The sequence below is a fragment of the Bactrocera dorsalis genome, chromosome 3 (assembly GCF_023373825.1).
Source record: "Bactrocera dorsalis isolate Fly_Bdor chromosome 3, ASM2337382v1, whole genome shotgun sequence".
NCBI lineage: Eukaryota > Metazoa > Arthropoda > Insecta > Diptera > Tephritidae > Bactrocera > Bactrocera dorsalis.
In genome coordinates, this window is record NC_064305.1 from 78,530,505 (window position 1) to 78,542,366 (window position 11,862).

Sequence of the window (11,862 nt, forward strand, 5' to 3'; positions counted from 1 at the left end):
GGTTCGGCTTTTGGTCTAGTGGAATCATTGGTCCGTTCTTCTTTCGAAATGAACCTGGTGACCCCATAACTACCTATGGAGAGCGGTATAGAGCGATGTTAACCAAACTTTTTGTGGCCGCAATTGGAAAAAGTTGATCTTGACAACATCTGTTTCTAACATGACGGGGCTACGGCACCTGCATTAACCAAATTATTACGATAAAAGTTTGGAGATTTGAATGGCAGTCAAGAAGTTTTAACTCAGTCATTAGTACTTAACAATAACCAGACTTTATTCAAGCTTAAGAAGTCAATATTGGATTATTCATGATATATGACTTGATTTGGTGGAAGAAATACTCGAAAATTGGATTCATCGAATTCGTTTCTACAAAAGAAGTCGTGGAGGCTTTTTGAATGATGTTACATATATTCAGAACTTAATTGTATCGATCGTATTTAGCACCATATATAGTATATAAAAAATTTGAATATTCTTATTCACTTTTATTGGAAAACCCTGCAATTTTTATTATGGTTTTGTCAATAGAATGAGTTATATAAGGTACAGTGGTAGAGACAAATATATTATTTTGGCATAAAGTTGAAGTTTCTTTAGCGCAGTTTGAATGGTCCGATTTCGGTCAAATATCACAAGCTACCTGGAAATCAATCTAGTGTCACAAAGACCTCGTTTTATACCCAAAGAGCTGGAAACTTAAAAATACCGACTCTAGACTTCATTCTCATCATCTCATATCATTGTGCGAAAGCGCTGAAACAAAAACCCGGTTAACCTCAAAACGAAGACGTCGAGTGTCGCAGTTGCGGTACAACCGGTATTATTCATTATGCCACTTTGTTTTCGAAGCAAACAAACACAGCGTTGTTTGTTGCAAGACCGCAAGCCGGCAATGCTCAGCTTAGTATTAACGCTGTGTGTGTTTCTTGTTGTAGACAGAGTTGCTAGTAACTCCAACTAAAACACAAAACACAATGAGTCATCGCACAGCGTTTGGTGAGAGCTTAAAATTGGCAAGAAAGTAAGTTGTAACAACAAAAATAACAACAACAACAGCAGCAACAATGAAATGAACGTCATAATAAAGAAGTAAATAAAATATCACAACAATTAATTTAGCAACAAAGGGAGGAAGTTCGCGGTTTGTTTCCTACACTCCGCTTAGCGGTCTTTGACGGTTTTGTGTGCCATAATTCCCATTGTACACAGAATGCGACTACATAAAAGCTTATGTACATATGTTGTTGTTGTTGTTTGTGATTTCTTTGACTTTTTGTTTTGTGTGTCTTATTCTTTTTTGTTTTTGTTTTAGCTTTGCGGTTGTTTTGTTTCCCATAGTTGGCATTTGATATATACGCCATCATATATATAATATGTATGTGTGTTTGTATGTTTGTGTGTGTATTTATTGCATTGCCGTCTTTCTTGCCATTGTTCGCCAAACATTTCTTGCTGATTTTATATTTATTGTTGTTGTCGCAATGCTGCCTACGTCTGTCACAATGTCGGTACTTTACTGCTTCCTTCTTATTTGTTTCCCCCTACAATGCAACAGCAACACCAACAACAGCGGTAAAGTAACGTCTGTCACTCGCTTGCCTTACAATTGAGTTTGGTTGCCACAAATCAGCCGCGCTGCACACAGCGCCTGCGCCGCTCCATAAGCTCCGCACCCACAAACAATTGAAAAATCACATTCACAGTGAATGCTGGCTGTTGTTGTTGTTGCTATTTTTACAGTTTCTGTTTTTCTTTTTTTCTGGTATTTTTCTTCTGCACTTACGCTGTGGCCTACGCTTCACTTGGAGCACGACGCGGCGACCACAGCGCTCAACAACGCGGGCAGCGCGGCGCGAGGCAGCAAGCGCTCCCCACTGATTGTTGGCGGCGTGGAGTCAGACAATTTTTTTTGTAATTTTTGTTGTTGTTATTCATTTAATGTTTGTGATTGTTGTAGTTTTTACGCTGGTCTCTTAGCTCCATGGCTGGCGGCTGTTAGCCGCGCTTAGCGCGAAATCTCCGAACGCGCAGCAAGCGTAAGTGGCCGTGTGGAGCTGGAGCTGTGGAGAGTAAAACTCAGACCAAAAAATAGGAAAAAAAAACTAAACAATGAAAGAAAACCAGTAGAAAACAGTGAGCGCTACAAAACCGCGCAGCAAACAGCGCGGCGGCAGCAACAAAACCGGTATGTGGCGCAGCAGAGAGAAGCAACAGTTGGGAGAGCGCGCGTGGGGAAGCTGCGCTGCTTTTTGTAGAGTAATGGAGAGCGCAGCGCACAGTTGAACTATATACAACAGCAAAAACAACAAAAGCAGCATTGTGCTAGCGCTAGCGGCGCATTCCAAAGCGCGCGTCAACTGTGACTGCGACTGCGCGGCGGCAGATACAACAACATATTATGGAGCAGGCGTCAGCGTCATAACAAAAATCAGCGCTTAGTTTTTCTGCTGTTGTAGTTGTTGTTGTGATGCTTACTTTTATTGCTGCCATTCGCAGCGTTTATGTAGCTGTGTAGGTGTGTATGTACCGCCACCGCGTCGCTTTGCCTTCTTCCGCGTGTGCGCCTGCGCCTGCCAGCGCTCCACACGTTCGCTCATAACATCAGGGAAATGGAGTGGAACGCGCGCTGTTTAGGCGAAATCACTACACATGCGCGCACACACACATACACATCGACCGCTGCGCACACTCACTCACGCCGCACTTAGGCGTTCGATCTAGTTGAAACTCGAGTCAACTATTACAAAAACAACCGCTGTCGTTCGTTGTAAATACGATATTTTGCAAAATAAAAATTGCGCAGCAACAGCAGTTTGGCGACTTTTCTTCGCGCACAGCCAGTTTTCGAATGTTGTCGTCGTCATGGCATCACCGCATGCAATTCAAGATCGGTCATCGATATCGCATCGTCAATGCTGATGGTGAAGTTAATCACTCAAGCGGCAGCTGTCAAGCAATCAACCATAAATAGGCACACACACACAGGCATACGGCTGTCGATGTACATATAAATGTATATCGGATCAAGGCAACCGGCATACTTGATATATAACCGGACCGGACTCGGCGCTGGCATTTCAACACGCGAAAGCGCGCTGCAGCGGCTCGAGCGAAGGCTTTCCATACGGCAATTCAAGCGGTGCTCAACACCGGCTTGCTATTAGTCAATCGCGCAATCGATCCAATCACACATTTATCCCACTTTCAGTGCAGCCATTCACCGCGGTAAGCGTTATGTGGACAGCGGAGCTTTCTAAGCAGCAAAGCTGCGAGGCATGCAGCCTTACGTTCGACCAACCGGCCAACTGGCAATCCATATAAGCATCAGAACATTTAGTGCAACTGGTATATGAATGCAGAAAATTAGATATATGAACATTTCTAGATTATTAGGGGCGACCTTAAATGTGTTCATAATAAATTGTAGAGACTTATTAAGTTCCGAAATGCATATATGTATATGTGATATCATTCCTTAAAACTGTTAGAATAGATATTAAGTACCAGAGAAAGAAGAACACTCTAAGTTTTCGATTCATTTAAGGGATCCAAATTTTTACCTCTGTTCGACGCACTTTAATGATCATGTATAATATTGGTAGAGTTTTATTAGCAGAACCAACAATCCATCAGCATATAAAGTGCAATTGATATTAGAATGAAAACATAAATTATTAGGGTTGTCCTCAAATGTTAGAGATAAAGTTTTAGATACAATTTCTTGTACTTTTAATCATAATATTTATTAGCACTATTATTGTCAAGGATGACAAATGCAAAATTTGGTATTTTTTTAAGGCATACGCAATTTGGACCTTGGAGAGACAAACCTAAAAAACTTTCAATCGACACCAAATTTTGAATGGATATAACTATCTGTCAAAATTAGCATTACTTCGACTGAAAACATTACTTATTTGGATTTTGAAGGACCACCCTAATATTATTATTTTTTATTTATGCACTTTTGTTTATACATATTTACATAAAACTGCCCCTTAGAGCAAGTTATCAGAAATTTTTATTTTTTTTTTAAATGACCGCAATTTTTATCTCAGTGCAAAGCACCCTAATGTTACCAAAAGTCTACCAAATTTTATGTTTTACATCTACACTGCGATATTAGCAACTGCAAAACTTAAACAGTGAGCTTTCGTTAACTTGATTTCATAAGAACCACCCTAATACAGGAGTTTACAAATTTAACCACTTTGTATTTACATAATCGGCGTTTTCGACCAAGTTATCAAGAAAAACTATCATATCTTCAAAAATTTATATTTTTTAAGGATCACCGAAAATTTAAACCCACTTCGACACACCCTAATGTGCTTTAATCGCCACCAGTTTTGTCCTGTTAATGTTTCTGACCTTTATTATTGATTCAAAATAGCGAAACTGTAAACTCTTACATTTGGTGTTTTAAGAACCACCCTATTGTACATGTTTATATAACTACTCCTATATTTACCTATATTTATATTTATAAATATTCTTTAGTATGACTACTCAACCAGGCACAACGAGATTCTCACTGTACTCCAGCAAACCACCGATGTACCACACCAACGGTTATTTAGTCCGGCAGTCAGCCCACTTACAAGCATAGATCATGGTTAGCCACATGGGTATGTGTGTTCCTATTGTGGTCCAATAACTAAATGAATTGGTTGGTGAATGTGTCGCCGCTAATCAATAGTCAATAGACAAGTTGTGGCCAACCGCCATTAATACGCGTATACAAGCCATTTGTGCGTTTGAATGACCGGATGAATAACGGATGGGCGGATGAACAAAATAGCCAGTTGGCGGCCGGTGGATGGCGGATGGCGGCTAGCGGTTGACGGTTGATGGTCGGTGGTTACCTGTTGAACGGACGGATGCTTGTACAATGAAATTGTACATTTACTGAAGTGGGCAAGTGACGAGGCGTCTAAACTGTTTAACTGGGAGAGAAAATTACACAGGAGACAACTCGTGGCAAGACCTTTGATGGCTCAATAAAAACATTTTCCCAAGTACAAAAGAGTTGGCAATTGTGTGACGAAATGGTGTGCTAGGCAACAATATGTGTGGACGAGGTGTGAAGTGAGAATTGAGAACAAAAACGGGTTGCAGTAACGGATCAGAGACTCTGAACTTAGCTAAGAAATTCATTATTGATAAAAGTTGATATTTAATTCGAAATTTCAACAAAAATTATTTTGCTAAGACCCTCCGAAAAAGATTTTTACTGAACAAATAACTTCAGACCACTATTTCTAAAGATATATAGCCCAGTTCTGCTTTTTATTGACGTAGAGACCGCTTACGCGGTTATAGCCGAGTTTACAACAGCGCGAGTCGTAAGTTAGTTCACGCAAGTGAGGAAAATTCTTTGAACGTCAATCACTTGAGAGTTAAAAGAAATGATTCCTTCCCATATAGCTCATGTAGCTCTCGATCTCTCGTCTTAGAACAAGTATCCTCTGGATAGCCAAAGAACATCTGTTTGAATGCGAGCTAAAGTGAGAAGACGAACCATTCCTCTCCAGCGTCCCAAAATATCTCTCCCGAAAATATCTCGGAAAGTCGAAAAATATCCCTTTTTATAAATGAAAAGATTTCTAAAATTAAAGATGTTTTTAATATGAAGAAATCACAAAATCTGCGCAAAACTTTCACACACACATAAAATGGTATGCCAAGGGCTCAACATGACCACCATACAACTGCTGTGATGGTTTGGTTGGAAGTCTCCTATTCACTTCTGTGACAAAGGGATAAAACCGGGGGAAAAGTGTAAACAACCTTTTTCAATTGAGAGCATTTCATCATGCAGCAAGATTCTTCTCCAGCAAATGAGGCAAAAAGCAATCAGCAGTGGCTTAAAACCAATAATCCTGCTTTCATAGCTGCAGTAGACTGGACATGTGGCAGCCCAGATTCAGATTCCATGGAACCAAAATTTGCCATAGTTCGAGAACAAATCATTAGAGAGCTTATGTAAAAAACTATATTACAGTTTATGTTTTTAACGGCCCACACTTGTGAGAGAACTTATGGCAGGACGAGGTAGTATATACAAATGGGTAAGTCAATGTAGAAGTGAACCAAACAGAATGAACTATCGAGTTTTAAAGACGGTCGGGTCTACGTAACCGGAACGGACCCGGATTTCTTATAAGGTCAAGCACTGTCAACTCAACAAAATTCTGCTGCTACAACTCGCAAGTAAAGTTTTTGGAAAACATTGACGGAATCAGTTTGAAATATTCTTACTTGGCCTGAAGAACTTATCTATAAGTATGAAAACTTTATCTTCTGAAATGGAGTGTTTTAACCCGGAATAGGTATAATGTTTGAATTAAACTATAATTTGGATATATTTAAGTGAAAATTTGTATGGCAGTAAGGGAAGAGAAAGTTCATTATTTGTAGAAACTTAATCTCCATATTGATCTCTATTGACCTGCGAATGATTTGTCACAAGACTCTGTAGTCGCAGCCAATACCAGAGACTTCATTGAGTTTTACGCGAAATATTAGTTAGTTTCGGGATCTTTAAGCAGTGCATATAAGGCTGTTAATGTAGTCACTGCTGTATAAAAGTATTGTAAACGTTTAGTTCTAATGTGATTTCTAGTCAGTTTCATTACCAAGCCTAAGCCATGCGTAAATATCCGACCAACTCAGAGCATCGCTAACATATTCTCTGGTACTTTTTCTGATTTTTCGGGAATGTGCATACAACTACTTGAATTTGTACGAAAGTTCGACATAAATTAAATTTGTTATTGTAATGGGCTGGATTCATATTTCTAGCATAATAGAATATTACTTAATGATAATTGAGATAATCTCTTATATTTTCCTCACCAAAGAGGTGTAGGTTTTTCCAAATTATTACCTTCAGAGTAAACTCTATTAAACGCTATGTTCACGGACTTACTGTATTCCAAACCTTATACTTTATTTTAAAGCAGTTTTAACTTCGCTAAAAATATCGTTGCAATGATCAACGATAGTCCGAAAATACGATCTTCGGCCATCAGGTGAGTGAGTTAAATAAAGATTAACAAAACACACTGCACATAAACTCATCATCAGCTGATGGGCTGACGTGATGAATGGAGCAATATTGTCATTGAATGGATATTAGTATGGAAACGCCGCAACCCGCAAACACACCACAGCAATCAGCAGACGCGCATTGAAATTCATTAATAAATAAAGCAAATACAACAATAAATTATTGAAATCACAGAAGAAGAATTTTTCTGCGAACATCACCGGACAGCATCAGAGAAAACAAAGCAGCTCCGGCTGGACGGTCACTCAGTCAGCCACAACAGCCGCAACGTTGAGAAACTTTATACCAGTAACGGCAGAAAAAAAATTAAACAAGCGACCGCACCGCGCGTCGCTGGCATTGCGACATACAAGTCGAACAAGCGGATAGGAAACCGCGCAATCAAGCGCGCACACAGACACACACAAACAAACAAACAGCGAAGCATTGATGATGGCGACGCGCAATGATTTCCAGTTCGTTTCAGAGCGCGCGGCTTGCGGTGAACAGCGCGCGTTTCGCAAACCAACAAAAAAAATCATAAAAAAATAAAAATAAAAACAAAACGGCAAAAAATCACGTTTATACCGTTTTCATAGCCGCGGCGGTTTGTATGTGGATTTTTCAAGAGCAAATCTCTGTTTGTAACGCAATGCGATGCGCAGCGCTGCGGTGCGGAGTGATGTGGTGCGCTGCGCTGTACAGCGATGTAGTGCGCTGCGCTCTAGTGCGGTGCGGTGCGGTGTAATGCGCTGTCAAGTGTGGTGTGTGGTGTGCTGGAATATCAAGAGTACTTATACATGGAGTGAGCGCAGGTCTGCCAAGGCGAGTGGGGGAGTTTGGGATGCTGCGCGCGCGTTGAACGCGGCTTAGAGTAGGTGAGTTGGCGCAAAATGTAGAGTGAAGTGTAGTGAAGTGAAGCGCTCGATTGATGGCCGCACAGAATGCTGAAATACAATATACACTTGCATGCGCACACATTTATACAAACACATTTCGATATACATATATGTATGTGTGCTTAAGCGCTTGTGGTGACTGGCTTTGGGGAGTTTTCGGCGAGCGCTGCGCTATGTTGGGCGCCAGCTACCGCGGCTACTCGCTAGCGCGCGCTGGCAATGAAGTTGTAACTTTGTAAATTTTTTATTGTTGTTGTGTTTTATTTTTATTTTTTGCATTGTATTTGCTTGCGCTTGAATTTAAATGCTGCTGTGGCGTATTTTGCTCAGACGTTTGTAGGAAGTAAGCGATTTTGTTGGCTGCGAAATTATTTATTTTGTTGCTTTTGTGTGTTTTTTCTGTAGCAGCGTTTGATATTTACGCATTAAGCAAAATTTTAAATTTATTTAATTAATTTTTTTTTTAATTTTTAAATTTTTTTTAAACTTAAATTTTTGTTTTTAATTTCTATTTATTTTTTAATTAATTTTTGTTTTTTATTTATTTTTTTTAATAATTTTATTTTTATATATTTTTTTTGATTTTTGTATTATTTTTTATATAAAATTTTAATATTTTTTTTTATATTTTTTTATTTTTTAATTCATTTTTTTTTAATATTTTTTTATGATTATTTTTTCAATTTTTTTACTTTAATTAATTAATTTAATTTTACGTATTTTTTTTGTTATTTATAATTATAAATACTTAAGTATATATAAGTATATAGGTATAATGTGTGCATGAATTTTTTGAATGTTATTTTTAGGCTTCGCCGACGTCACTTATAGGCGCGTTGGTAACTGCCATAACAACCAATACACAGGCGCGGCTCAAGCGCACACACACTACCGCACTTTTCGCCTGTGTATTGGTGTGTATTTACAGTGAAGAATGCACGTTTGTCAATTGCACTCAGGAATTTCTTGTATTTTTCGGTTTTTTTCTTTTATTTTTCATAGTTTTTTGGCTTGAAAAATCTAGTAATTACAGTGATGCGCAAAATTGTGCTAGTTAATGAACTTTTGCTAATAGTTTAAGCATCTACCAGGCACTTGAGCATATTTTATGGTATTTTTCCACCACTAAGTACTTATATATTTATAAATATGTATATAGCGCTGTATATGTAAGCGGCATATTTGTATAATTGCACTGCGTCATTAAGAAACCGCTACGTTATAGACGTAAACGTTAATTTTTTTGTAATAATTATACATATACACAAGTACTGACGAGCGTTGACGTAAAAGCGTTTTACTCTGTTAATTCTTTCTAGTAATTTTTCGCTTCTTTCATCTCGAGCCACATCTTTTCGTGATATTTTCTTCAATTAAATGCGCGGCGTCGTCTCGCGTCCGCATAGCGCTTTGCTTCACCAAGTAAGCAACAAATACAGGCACAATTTTTATACATACAACACACATACACACACCTACACATAAAGATAAACATATACAAATATAAACACACAAACGCGCACCTTCAAGTGTAGACGGCAAGCAAGCGGGCCTGCCTCAAAAACAACAAATTAGTAACGCGCGCACACGCTCTAGCTTCGTTGCACGTAAAACACCGAAAAACACGTCCGCAAACAGGTAAATGCGCTGGCAAACTATTTGAGCCGCACTTCGATTTTGGCGAGCGCACCAACGCGCCAGCAAGCCGCTACCAGCTACCAGCTCCGACGCACAGTTGCTCACTCAGCGCGCAAGCTGTTTGTATGTGTGCGCGCATGCGGCAAGAGCGCGCCGCTTTGCAACGCATTATCATTTTCTTTGAAGAAAGCCTTAAACTATGCGCCAACTTATAATAGAAATACCTTGCAACAGCCACTTGCAACAATGTCTCCGCCTTATGTGTTGCAAATTATAAGCATATTTTACTCGCTGGCAACCGCTTTCGTGCATCAGTCTAGCTCACTTGCTGGCATTAGCGCTCTTTCCCACGCAAACAGCGTGCTCATCATTCATTAGCGCTGCGCGGTGTGCTCGCGCAGTCACTTTTTCCCACGTCCACTACTACTACACACGAATTTCTTAAACACACACACAGCACTACTCATTCGAACATCCAGCGAATCGGTAAATGTCAATAACAGTCATCTACTCTCGGCCGTTTTTTTCGTTAAGTGTTTGTTGCCTCCACACTGGCACTCGTAGTATTGGCACTTCGTACCTGTTCGCTTCGAGCTGATTCATTCGTGCGCTTGGTCGCTTGGTCGATCGTTGGTATTTCGAATTTTTTCTGGTTAACAACCTTTTCTCATTCGCTGCATTGTATTTGTGTTGAGCGATATCGCGCTCTACAACTCTCACACTCTCTGCTGCTTATCTTGCTTATACCTGTTTGTGTGTTCTCTCACCTCTATGTGTGCTCTCATCTGTGTGTATACTCTCACCTGTCTGTACGCTCTCACCTGTGTGTATGTTGAACTCACTTGTATCTGTGTGTCGTTGTAGTGAGTAACAATTTACCTGTTTTGTTGTGTTCTATTCGCTACGTTGTCATCAGTTAGAGAGTGTTTCAATGTTTAGATACGCTCAGCAATACAAATACATACACTTAAGACAGGTAATATTAGCCTCCCCATATAGGCAAGTATTGTTGGTTTGTCTCTTTCCACCTACTGTCTAAGATAATTTCGCCGCGTTGCCAACTATTTCTAAAATTAAGGAAACTTGTTTGTGTTTTGTTTGGGTACAGTTTTTGAAAACATACATGAAGTAACGGAAATTTCAAAGAGAAGAAGCAGTACAAAATTGTAAAGATTTTTAATGCAGAATTATGTTCAAAAATTTTAATTTCCCTCTCCTTGTCATGTCTCTCCTTGTAAGATATGCTCATTATTTCGTTTTGGTCTTTGATCGAAGTTTTATCCTGAAATTCGGCAAATTAAGTGAGATCATAATAGAGCTTAACAGATCTAAAGCAACTGATTTCATTCTGAAAATTCCTTAATTTCTAAATATGGAAGTTTTACCCCTAAAATGAAACGAGATTCGACCATAAAGATGAATTTCACACCCGTCTTTAGATAATTTCTCTGGATTGCCTACTATTTATAGAATTATATACATTTCTTTGACTTTTTTTGGGAACACTTCTTAAAAGTATACCTAAAGTAATGAAAATTGTGCATAGAAGAAAGGCCACAAATGCTTAAAGTTTTACAAAATTATGCTTAAAAGGTTCGACCCTTTATAAAAGGATCCCTTTTAGTACCGACCGCTTTTTAAAATACGCTTATTATTTCAGTTTTTGCCACGGTCAAAGTCTTAATCTAAAATTCACAGAGTACCAGTAAATTAAGTGAGGTCATAAGAGAGCCTCAAAGATGTAAAGGAACTGTTTTCTTTCTGTAAACCCCTCGATAGATTGAAAAGTCTGGAAGCTTTTTCGAGGAAATGGAACGAGCTTCAACCAAAAAATGTATTTAAGATATCTTTTTTATTAAAAAATCGTTCATTGGAACCGCCCTTGATGTTATAAAGGTTTTTCGACAATAGGAAAAAAATGTCACTGTCAAAAAGATTATGCTTAATACACTTAACCGCTGCAGGAACCACCTTTATGACCTGCCGAGTATACTACGATTTGGTCCCTATGACAATATTTTTTTACGCAAAACATTTTTCTACCAGTTTATGATTCTTTTGTGCCTTTATTAAATATGAATAGCATTCAATTTCCACAAATTTGTTCAATCAGTTGCAAAATAGTTGAAGAAAAGCTCCCGCTATTTGCGAAAAAAGACTTAAAGGAATAATAGAGATTCAGTTTTTCACTGGTTAGATATCGAACAGTGATAATACAACAAATATTAGGTAAATTCTTTGTCTAATCTGTAACATAAACTGTAAAAGTCA

General features: G+C 38.7%; 1 protein-coding gene across 2 annotated transcripts in view; it reads right to left on the bottom strand.

The window, feature by feature from the left end:
* Positions 1 to 9,636, bottom strand: part of LOC105234257 (apoptosis-stimulating of p53 protein 1) — a 127,092-nt gene extending 117,456 nt beyond the window's left edge. For both annotated transcript variants that reach the window (XM_049453815.1, XM_049453814.1), the window contains exon 1: positions 9,477 to 9,636. The gene's annotated coding sequence lies outside the window, so the exon portion shown is untranslated. The remainder of the gene's footprint in view (positions 1 to 9,476) is intronic.
* Between the last annotated feature and the right edge of the window lie 2,226 nt (positions 9,637 to 11,862).